The sequence below is a fragment of the Condylostylus longicornis genome, unplaced genomic scaffold, assembly GCF_029603195.1.
Source record: "Condylostylus longicornis isolate FDR11 unplaced genomic scaffold, ASM2960319v2 ptg000226l, whole genome shotgun sequence".
Lineage (NCBI taxonomy): Eukaryota > Metazoa > Arthropoda > Insecta > Diptera > Dolichopodidae > Condylostylus > Condylostylus longicornis.
In genome coordinates, this window is record NW_026578193.1 from 197,017 (window position 1) to 209,242 (window position 12,226).

Consider the following 12,226-nt stretch of genomic DNA (forward strand, 5'->3'; position numbering starts at 1 on the left):
TTCAAAGACTGCATAAATCGTTCATCCTAAATATATGCAATCCTAGAAATAGTTTCGTTTATGAATGAAAATAATTTTAATAGTGTGGTGGATATACATAGATTTTTAAAAGCAGTATTTTCATTTGTTGAAGGGAAAAGTGCTACAATACAAACCATTGGTTTGACCCAACTTTATTAATAAATAATACATTTTAATATCACAATATTTTATGACTCTCGAAAATGAGCATATTTTATTAAAAAATTTCTTATACGTATTATCTTATTTTGTTATATTATCTAATTTCTTATATTAGTTTTGTTTGACAATTTTACTGAACAACTCTAAACAATATTAATAACAATAAATATAAATACATATAAATTTTAATGACTCTAAAACAGTATAATATTTAACAAATTTTAATTACTCTATGAAGTAGAAGTTTTTACTTTAGTAAGATAGGTTATTACTATTCATTAATTGAGCTTCACATACAAATTCATTCTAAAACAAAATATATTAATTATAAATATTTCCCACTAATGTTTTGTTTTACTTACTGACAACGGCATCGGGACGCCTTCATATATCTTTTTGGTGACCAAATCTTCACTCTATAAAGGGAAATATATTTCATTTCATCATTTCTTTTTATCATTTCTAGAAAAACTGTAAAAATATAATACAAAAAAGAAAGATCATTTAAAATATTTGTTTGTATGCCACACTTTATCAAACACAAACTCATTTTGCTTAAAAAAATCCGGTCCTGGTAAAATTATCTCCTCTTGTGTAATTTTAATTTAACATCTAGTCTTTGGTCGACCTTTTGCTCTTGGACCCATAGGTTTTGCACGGAAGATGTTATTTTGGGTTGATATTATGACCAGCCCATTTTAAGCGCTGTGACTTCGCATAACGTGGAATATCTTCAAGCCCAATTAATTGGCTCAACTCGTCATTATTTCTTCTTTCATACTCGTCATCACTTATTCTTCTTCTATTTCAAACATAATGAAAACTTCTGCCATATTTCTATAACTTCTTGACATAATAGCTATATCGTCAGCATACGCAACTATCTGATGGGACTCTAGAAAAATGTTTCTTCGTTTACCCAATTTTTCAATTGCATAATTTAATACCATGATAAATAATAAGGTCGAAAGTGCATTACCTTGTCTTACGCCCGATTAAACATTAAATTCAGATGATAATATAGATTGTAATAATATTTTTGCTCTCGAATTCTTCATTGTCATCATTACTAAGTTAGAAAGTTTTTTGGGCACTCCTTGATTTATGAGTGCGTCTAATACTCGGTTTCTGCTTAAACTATCGAATACATGTTTAAGATCAATAAACAATATGTGTAGATTTTTATTATATTTATAACATTTTTCCACGATATGCTTTATTGTGAATATTTGGTCTACAGTTGATCTACCACTTCAAAATCCTCATTGAAACTCTCCTATGATTTCTTCAGCATATGGTTTTATTTTTTCATATATTACATTAGATAGTATCTTGTATGCAGTATTTAGTATGGTTATTCCTCTAAATTATTGCATACGGTTTTGTTTCCTTTTTTATGAATGTTTTTACAAATGGGAGTAACAATTTATACATAATTTTCTTTTTCAACAGATTTTTTCTTTTTTCCACTTGTTAAATTTTTTTATAAGCTTTTATAAAATAATATTCTATTTTTAACACTATGATTTTTAGATATCCATAAAATGTGATATTGCATAATTATCTCTTTACACTGTCTTGTCATATAAGACAAAATCTAAAAAAAATATATACATATGTATGTACGATAAAGTCTGATGGCTGTTTACATATCAGACTGAAATTATATGAAGGCCAACATTTAATATTTATGTGAAGGCCAATATTTAATAATTTTGCTATGAAAATTAAATTCAAAATAAAAATCAGCTGATTTCCCTTTTAATTTTCCACAAAAAATTATTTTTGGCTACTATATTTTGAAAAAATGACAATTTGTCTGATGAGAGATAAATCTCTATTATGTGCGTCAGACAAAGTCTGATGAAATAATGTTAAAATTGTAAGATACGGGTGACACATACTTTAATATTTAACTGTACCAGAAAAGATAAATTACAAGCTACTCCAAGTTGATGTCATTTAACTGCGAAAAGGGTGATATACATATGTACATATGTACAAATTTTTCCCATAAGGGGATGCAAAACTGATATTTCGTACATTATTAGTTTTGAGTACTTGTTTATTCTTGATTGCACGAAAAGAAAGTAACGTACATACATATATAACTTTTATTAACAAGTAAAAATTTTAAAAAGATGTGTACATACATGCATTATGTAATGTATTTACCAGTGAGCTCTCAGCGGGAATAAAAAAAAAATTACAAAATACTGTAACGTACTGATATTTGAGCAGGTACAAAGAAAAACTTAAAGCTTTTGAAATATTGTAAGTATACATATTTAAAATATTGAATAGATTTTATATATTTCATATGCGCTTTTATTGAATTCAATTTTACAAAACTGTAAACAATTTACTGCTGGTTTTTATTGTAAATATATACATATGTAGTTTATATTTTCCACACCTTAAATTCTTAAATTAAAATATACATTGAAATTTATGCATTTAATTATAATATGATTTTACAGTAAAATTTATAATTAAAACTATTTATAATTAAAATATGTAAAATTAAAATGGAAGACTTATTATCATTTGATGAATTGGTACTGTTCCCAGCTAAAATTTGGGCCTTTTTCTTCATTCTTACCTAGAAAATATCAATATCATTTGAATTTACAAAAACTATTAAAACATGTTGTTTTTTATACACTATATAGATTATCTTCACCAGGAGGGTCAAGGCATTCAAATTCACAACATTTTTCTCCTATACGAAAATTTTTACAAAACTGTGAACGAAAGTTTAAACAAAATGATTTCATTATTTACTTGAATCTATTTTCAATATGTATGAATATATGTATGTGGGCGCTAAAAACTGACACACTCTGTTTTTTAATTTACCATGCATTTTTTTTCTTTTCATTATACATATATACTTATTGCATTTCGTGTTTTTTTTATGATGTCGATAACTCTCTTGTTTTCTATACAAACGATTGGAAATTGAATTTAGAGTCTTAGTATATCATATTAAATTGGCTCTCAAATAATTTTGAAACAGTTAGAATATGTGTCGAGATTTTTGTAAAGAAATCATTAAAAGAAGAAATGATGTTTCTTTCTGATTTGGACGTAGGGTAAAACACATCAATGTCAATTTTTAATATCGTAGGCGAAAATCAACATTAACTTTAATTTTGTTAAAATTTTTTTTCATAAAGTTAAAGTAAAGAATAATTAGTATATTTAATAATAACTCTAACAATAAATAATATTGCAAAATAAAAAATATATTAAACATTCTACCATTGAATTAATTTTTTTTTATTTTTGGACAATCAAAAATTTCTCAATCCCATAGGGGACATAGGGGACTCAACCGAGATTAAGCTTAAAATATATGAATTAATTAATATAACTTTAAACTTAAATCATGAATTTTTGATTGAAAAGACTATTTAATCAAATTTACAAGCTATTGGATCGTGAAAACGTGAATGAACAGTGCTGGTGGAAATAAAAATCTAGAACTATAATTGAAAACAATATTACGATGCTGAAAAGACAACACGTGGATGATGGTAATATCGTAAAGTTGAAATCTGGCAAATCCGTGGTATAGCAAGTAAGTTTCGAAAATATACTTTACAATTATTGATTACTGAAAAAAAATGAAACGTGATTTAACAAAAAAAAACTTCATTATTTACGGGTTTGCGGTAGTAATAAAAAATAAATCTGTATAACTGTTATTAAGGAAGATTGAATGTTTTAAGTACATGATTTCTGAATACGATATTTTTTGAATAACATCATAGTATTTTGCTGTAATTATATATTCCGGTTATGGTGGCTGAAATATACAAAAAATAAAATAGTAACAAAATTTTAATATATATAAGTAACGTTGGCATTAATATTTTAAAGTTGAATTTAAATTGCTTTAAAAACTTCAATCTAAATTTTCGAAATTTAAAAAAAAAAAATAAAAACAACTTTTTTTAACTTTGTTGAAGTAAAGTTTAAATGATTCGATTAAATCTTAATATTACCACGTGGTAAATTTTTATCAAAGGCCAAGGCAGTTTACGTGAGATTGAAATTTTATATTTTTTTTATCGTTATAATTTTGTGTTTTATATATATCCTTTAAGATAAATTAATTGAAGAATGGAATCAAGACGCAGACTCAGCCCACAAAGCAGTAATCGACCGACCTTTGTTGAAGGCATTTATGAATCAGCACATTTTGATGATTCGAGGATTAAATTTAGTTTCATAAACTTCGAAATGTTAATATGAAAATTCAGTGGCAAAGAAACTATGAGTGCGCGTAAATGGAATAGCGAAAACGATCATTAAGACAATCATTACTTGAGAAATTTTCGCCTAAGATTTTTAGTGTAGAAATTCATAAATGGCTGCAAATGAGGAAAAAGAATACTAATGAAACATTTCACGAATACCTTTATTAAATGATAGATATTGCTGCTCAAACTGAAATTGATGAACTGTCTGTAATTAGCTATGCTATTAACAGCATAAATGACACACCCAGTAACAAAACGATTTTATATGGCACACAAACTTTCACCGAACTAAAGAAGAAACTAATACATATAAAAAAATCAAAAATGATGTTAGAAATTTGGAACGTTTTTACTTGGCAAACACTTTAAGCTCGTTACAGATTGCAGAGCATTTACGACGACTTTAAAGAAAAAAGACTTGGTTACCAGAATTGCGCGTTGGTCCCAACTACTAGAAGGGTTTGAGTTCTATGTGGAACACCGAGAAAGCTCAAAAGTTAGACATGTAAACGCACTCAGCAGAAAGCCAGTATCTTTTGGTGTTCAAATTAATAGGACCATAGTAAATAGTTAAAGGAAGCGCAAAGAAAAAAACTAAATGACATTGTTGAAGTTTTGAAAAATTGTCCATACAAAGATTTAAGCATACATCACGATATTCTGCGCAAAACTGTAAATGAAAATTTATTATATGTTGTACCAGACGGCATGAAAAACTTACTAGTTTACTGTTCACGAAGATGGTCATTTTCATCATATTAAAATAAAAAATAAAATTGAACAATTTTACCTACCTGATTTAAAGAAAGGAATCAATTTCTGTTTAGCCAGCTGTATCCATTGCATCTTAGCTGAAAGAAAAATAGAAAACCAGAATGTTTATTTAACCCTATTCCGAAAGGCGATAAACCACTGGAAACTTTTCATATCGATCATTTGGTCCCGATGAGCGCTGCTAAAAAGAGATGCAGAAATATTCTAGCCGTTGTTGGTTTTTCAAAATTTTGCTGGCTATTTCCCACAAAAAGTATGAATGCTGATGAAACAATCAAGAAATCTGAAATTATTTCAAACACTTTCGGTTACCCGTATTACGAATACGAATTATTACAGATGGAGGGGAGCATTTATTTCCAACCAATTTCGTGACAATTGTAAAACGTATGGTACCAAATCCACGTTATTTCAACAGTAGTACAGAGAGGTAATGATCAGGTAGAGCGACTGCATACCACAACAATTACAGTGTTAACTAAGTTATCATTAAAAACTAGAAAAATGGTTACCCACGTAACCGATTTGCAATGAATCTTTTCAATAACTCGTTTCATCGGGCCATACAGACCCGACCATTAATGTTTGGAACCAAAATGAAAACACAACAAGATACGAATATGTCTGTGCTGAACAATTTTAAAACGAAAGAACTGAACTAAGAGAGCAAACAAAAAAGGATATAGCAAACATACAAGCTGAAAATAAAAGGAAATTTGATCGCAATATAAAAAAAAAGTTTTTAGGTCCTTATCGCGTAATAGCATATAAAAGTTTTGATCAATGCACTGTTGAAAAGGAAGGTCATCAAAGTTGAATGTAGTGCAGACAAAATGGATATGGATTAAGAATACGATTCAGAACAATTAGAAGCGATTTTGATGCAGGACGTCCGAATGTGGGCGCTGACACACTGTATTTTTAATTTAACATTGAATTTAGAGTCTTGTATATCATGTTAAATTGGCTCTCAAATTATTTTGAAACAGTTTGAATATGCATATGTAGAGATTTTGTAAAGAAATTGTTAAAAGAAGAAATGACGTTTCTTTCTGAACGTGAACGTAAAGTAAAACACATCGATCTCAATTTGTATTATCGTAGGCGAAAATCAACATCAACTTGAATTTTGTTTAAATTTTTTTTTATAAAGTTAGAGTAAAGATATTATTACAATAAATAATACATATATTAAACATTCTACTATTGGATTAATTTTTTTTTATTTTTGTACAATCAAAAATTTATCAATCCCGCATGTATTATTATGCTGCAAAGTAAAGTATGTAATGCAAAATTACAAATTTAGCATGAAATAGTTTAAATGAAAATCATAGCCCGTGTGTATGTATCTTTTTACAAATTTACAGAAAAAAATTTAAACCTAATTTAATTGATATTAATTTTCAAAACCGTTCCCATTCCCAGCTATATCCAGATTACAATTACACTAATTTGAACGTGTTTAAATATCAAATTTAAGAAAATTTAAATTTCACCCCAGACACTGATTTTTGTACTTATTCTTATGAAATGGACAAAAATATTTTTTTTAATTCAGCTGTTAAAAATGATTCAAAGACAAATTATCGATATCAATAGTGAGGAATTTTAGCCCTACCAGAAAGAAAGCACCCGTCATACCAGAAAGCACCTGTCACATTACGAAGGACCTCGTTCTGGAAAGCTTGCATTTGTTTGATGTGCTAAGTATGTTCAAATAGGCTTTTTGATTTCGTTATATTATACACCTTATTAATTATTATATGTTGACAAATCAGAGCTACGACCTAGGAGTCAATAGTTTTCTATACTTTTGTTTTCTTATTCTATTCTTTTCTTCTTTATATGTTTTTTCCATCTGAGCTTGACATCCAAAATCATACCTTGATATTGCGCTGTGTTTTGATACTTTAGCACTGATTACCTATTATTTAGCCTCATGGAAAATTTGTCCATTTTTGTTGTTAATTTATATCTCTTAAGAGAGCAATTTTGCTAATACAGAATGTGATTTATTAAGTATGTTAATATACAAGAGTTTAATTTAAAGAAATGTAAAATAATCGGTTTCCATTAGTATTAATAGTTCATCAAATTTAAAAAAAAATTAAAGAAAAAGATAAAGCAGTAGTAAATTAAAAAGCCAAAATTTATAGAATTTATATAAATAGCTTATTTAAATTCACAAAAGTAAAACTTTTAATTTTAAAAAAGAAAATTGAAATCAAAAGCCAAAATTAATTATGAATTTATAAAATATTAAACTTATAAAATTGTCTAATTATTTACTCAGTACCGGTATTGCCTTTGCTGCTCATTATCCGTTGTATTATTTAAGTAGCTCTTTTTGCGCTTCATTTTTAAATTTTATTTTAGAGTTAAAGATTTGATGCTTTCATGTAATCTATTGTATTGAAATATTGCCGAATTCATAATTGGTTCAAAACCATTACAATTGTTTGCTCGGTGAAACGTAAATGATTGTATTATATTGATGAACTTCGGAGTTCGTTGTTAACACAGTATTGCTTTTTATATTGTTGTTTTTCATTTGATAAACTTGCAATATTTGCATAAAAATTTTGAATTCATCTAATTTGAATATTTAATAATTTATGTGAATGAAATTAGTTGGCGTTCTTTTATCTAATCCATATAAGTTTTTAATTGCCTTGTTTTGTATTTCCTGCAACTCATTTATGTTTTTGCTGTATGTATTACCCCTTATGCTAATACCATACAATATTGTGATATTATGAAATAAGCTGTAGCAAGAATTTCTTCACAGCCAATGGTATTCTTTTACCAATTTTGTTGAACAAACTGCTATTCTTGCAACTTTTGGTATTAATTCATTTACATGTTCGTTCTAATGTAGCATATTATCTATTGTAATTCTAAGATCCTTGTATCTACAGACCTTTTTTATGGAAAAATTATCATATTTTATTAGAATAATTTGTACTTTTTGAATAACATGTATTTGGTCATGTCAACACTTACTGTTAGTTTTTGTTGATACATCATTGTTACATTTTTTACATGTTGATGCATTTTATTCTTGTAGAATAGCAATGTTACATTCTCGGTATAGAAACACCAGGTCATTCGCATACAAAAATATTGTACCACGTAAGTTAAGTTTAGTAATGCTGCTTATGTAACATGAAAATAACGCTGGTCCTAGTGCACTACCTTGTATAACACCGAAGTTGTTCGATTTTTCAATACCTTCATCAATACTTTTGATTTTGCATTCTAATATTTCGCATTGTGAATATTGTTTTCTGTCCTGAAAGTAGTTTTGAAACCATTCTAATTCTTTTCCATTTATTCCACATTCAAACCATATTGTTATAATTATTTTTTATTCCATTTGTATATAAATTCCTTTTTGTATATAAGTTATTACGTCAAATAACGCAGCATTAGTGTTAGCCTTTTTTGTAAAACCATATTGTAGCTCACACGTAAGATTTTCATTATGTAAGTAGTTTTTTAATTGATTGCTAATATATGTCTCGATAATTTTAATTTTAGCCAATTTCATCCATCAAGTATCTTAGAAGTAATCTTAATGAATCCATTACTTCTAAGAGGCTCAACTTTTACTACATGTGCTATGATATTCTATTTTATGTATTTTACCTTTATCTTCGGTATAGTCGAAGGACGTGGAAAAGGGTAATTTTCTAATACTATTTACCTCATTTCCCTTTATTTTTTTTATTTTTTTTATTGTATCTACGCATTTCAATCCTTTTTTCTTTCACACTTGATATCCTGTGGTTCACTTGGTGGATGTAGATTTCTGGCCATTACTTTAATTGACCCTATCAATTTATTTTTATAAGCAACGTATGGAATTCACAATTTGACTTTAATAGCAGCTTTAGTTAATTGTCTATATTCATTTTCATTTTCAACATTTATTTTTAGTTGATCATTGTTCATCATGTTTACCTTCACAACAATACTTTTCTCTAAGAGGATCCTTATTAACTCCGTGTAAAAGTTATATTACTTATTATTATCGGCGGAAGTTTATGTTTTTTAACTTGAGTATTTCTCCTTGATTGAGATTTTTCTACGTTAGTGCTAATTATTTCTAGTGTCGGTTCAATTTTTGGTGAACTCTTGGCTTTCTCTGCTTTAAGTTTCTTTTGGTTTAAAGAATCCAATCGGTTTCTCTAGCCAACTTTTCCTCTCATTTGTTTCATACACGATTCGACTTATTTTGTCTTTCAGTCATTTGCAACTGCTTTCGGCTGTCCCAATAATTTTAAATTTCCTGTCTTAAGTTTGCAGATCATTTTTCAGCCTTTACAGAGGAACCTCTGTTCCTCAAATCGCTTGTACTCGAATCGACGATTGGTCCACTTTTCCAAATGTAACTGCCCTTTTAAATTACCATCAGAGGTTTTACTTTTGTTGTCTTCTTCATACTTTCTTTATAACCATGTATGGTTTTCCTTCTAACTTCCTTCAAAGGAGGAGACCTTGCAACCCTTGAGCTCTTGAACATCTCCTCCCTAAGTATGAGTTTATGTAATTTATCAAATTGTTAGGTAAAACCACGTAGTCCTAATTTTAAAATAATTATTTCGTGAGGAAGAAAATCTAAAGCTACCCTGAAATCGGTATAAATAACGTCAGTCTAATATTCATCTTCCATGCCATTATTGAAAATAGAAGTTTCGGATAGAAAATTGAAGTTTCGGTTACCAGATTGGTAACCGTAAAATTCTATTCCGGAAAAGCTTTTTCTTGACAAATAATTGCGTACAATGGTGAAGATGGCATTGATGTGTTTGGAAGATAGAATTGCATTCAACTCCTGCACAGTTCCTCGAGATTATTTTTCATCTTCTTCTTATTGATATTCTGGGGAAGCAGAGTGCTGATTCAAATACTAAAGAAAAATCATAGGTCGAAAAAAAATCGTTCAAAAGGTCAGGATATTCGATAAAAAAAATCTTACATCAGTCGGAAGTAAAAAATAAGTAAATTGGTTTTATTGATGATTTAGAACAAAAGAGATCTTTTAAAGGCATTTTAGGCGGATTGAGTCTATAAAAGACATCTCAAAGTCAGCTGTAATAGCAATTAGGATCAGATAAGGCCCTTTGTCAAGACCACTCTAACTCAAACTAGAAATACTAACACCGCCACAAACAATATCCTCATCTGTTACATTTAGACTCCTAAACAAATTATACACCTGCCAGCGAGAGTTTATTATAAATTTCAAACGGAGAATTTGGCTGAGCATAACAATTAACTGTCACTAAGTTCTTCGTTTGCAACTGGCAGGGAGGCCATTTTTAAGAGTAATTAGACCTCATCTCCCTTCGGCTCTCGCCTCTGACCCGCGCCAATGAGACTCGTTTAAAAATATTTTATGCTTGCAGATTTAATACTTTGTGTATGTTGATTTTAGTAAATGTTTTGTTATATATATGCTGTATATATAAATATATGCTATATATTCGGGACCCAACAGTACTCCCACCCGGTGATAGAAACACGTACAGACATTTAACTTTTTGGACACTCCTTCCCGAGCTGTGAAGCCTTGAAGTTAAAATTTCTTAAAATAGTCTAATTTTAACATTTTTTCGATGGCTCAGAAAATACATCAGGTAAACCCAACCATTCAAACTCATTTTGAAGCTTATTGAATCCCCTTTCTAACGGTTTATCACTGGTGTCAAATACTCTTCAGGGATTTTTAAGTGCAAAGTAAAAATTTTTAAAAAATCTTTCCAACAAATTTTCCTTTAATCTAATTGACAATAATAACTAACTCAGTAGTAACCTAACGTCTTTCAACAGGAAAGCGAGGTATGAGTTCTGACCTTCATTTTGATATAACATAATGCTGCAAAAATAATATGTCCATCAGCTGAAAATGTTGGGTCAAAACACTAAAAAATACCTAAAACAAAGTCTTTTAAAACTTTGTTGCAAAAAAGCTTCTTTTTGATGATTGTTTTAAGTTTGATCTCAAATGTTGCTCTTACTCACGATATTCCTAAAAATTTTGAATATGTTTGGTAATAACAAGAAGTTAAATTTTAGTAATGCATAATACTAATACTGAATATTAAAGATCAAAAAATTTTGTTTATTGGCGATGCAAGTATATGTAAAGGTACACAAACAAAGTTTTGTGATTTTATTTAAAAAAGTAGCGTTCTTTATGATTATACTTTTAATTGTTTTACAAAAATTATTCAGAAAAATGCAGCATAATTCAAAATTTTTATTAGCATTTGGATACGAAAATGGATGTTTCCCATTATACATATGTATTTATGCGAAAATTATTTACTTTAATAAGACAAAAAAATTATTTATGCAATAGTATTAACTTCATGAATCCAGAATTTATTAATTTTTAGTTGAAAGAAAATATTTGTTTTATTTCAAACTTAATTCCTTCTAGTGACAACTATAGCAAGAGCGACTTTTTTCTTAGCAAAATTAATTTGTATCTAGAATATGCATAATATGTACATTTTTATTTATTCATTAACTTATTTTTATTTTTAAACCTGAAGTTTATTACCAATTTTACACCCAATATTCTGTTTCAATCAGTATTGTCAGCTTTACTTTAATCTAAAAATCCAATTTGACGCAAATAGAAATATCTAATAAATTTTACATTGAATGGCAATTCCAACGCCGTTTATGCAAAATTGACGAAAAGCATTTTCTAGGCGCTCTCTGCATTTTTCTGCGTATTCAAAACGGTTTCATAACAATTTGGAAGTTACTACTTCGTCGAAGGCTTTTGAAATACAATATAGAACATGAAACATTGCAGCGAAAACATTTTTTTTACAATATGGAAGCCAGGGTATTAATTAAAGAAGCAACGAACTTCTAAAAAGAAAATGTATTTTTTTGGAAATTGAAAAATTGCAAACTTTTCTAAATTTTTTATCGTGTGTTTACATTTTTATGAATTTGAATAATTTAGCATTGGAACA

The 12,226-nt window shown here is 28.4% G+C and overlaps 1 long non-coding RNA gene across 3 annotated transcripts; it reads right to left on the bottom strand.

Annotated features, from left to right (window-relative positions):
- Positions 1-312: 312 nt before the first annotated feature.
- On the bottom strand, positions 313-11,319 carry LOC129616486 (uncharacterized). Of its 3 annotated transcripts, none has more exons than XR_008697553.1 (3): positions 2,847-11,319; positions 730-2,785; positions 313-654 (listed from the first exon to the last, which is right to left on the bottom strand). It is a non-coding gene; the product is annotated as an uncharacterized LOC129616486 (long non-coding RNA). The 3 variants fall into 3 exon arrangements; XR_008697552.1 differs by having other exon boundaries at positions 313-489; positions 546-2,785; XR_008697551.1 differs by having other exon boundaries at positions 313-1,078; positions 1,163-2,785; positions 2,847-11,317.
- Between the last annotated feature and the right edge of the window lie 907 nt (positions 11,320-12,226).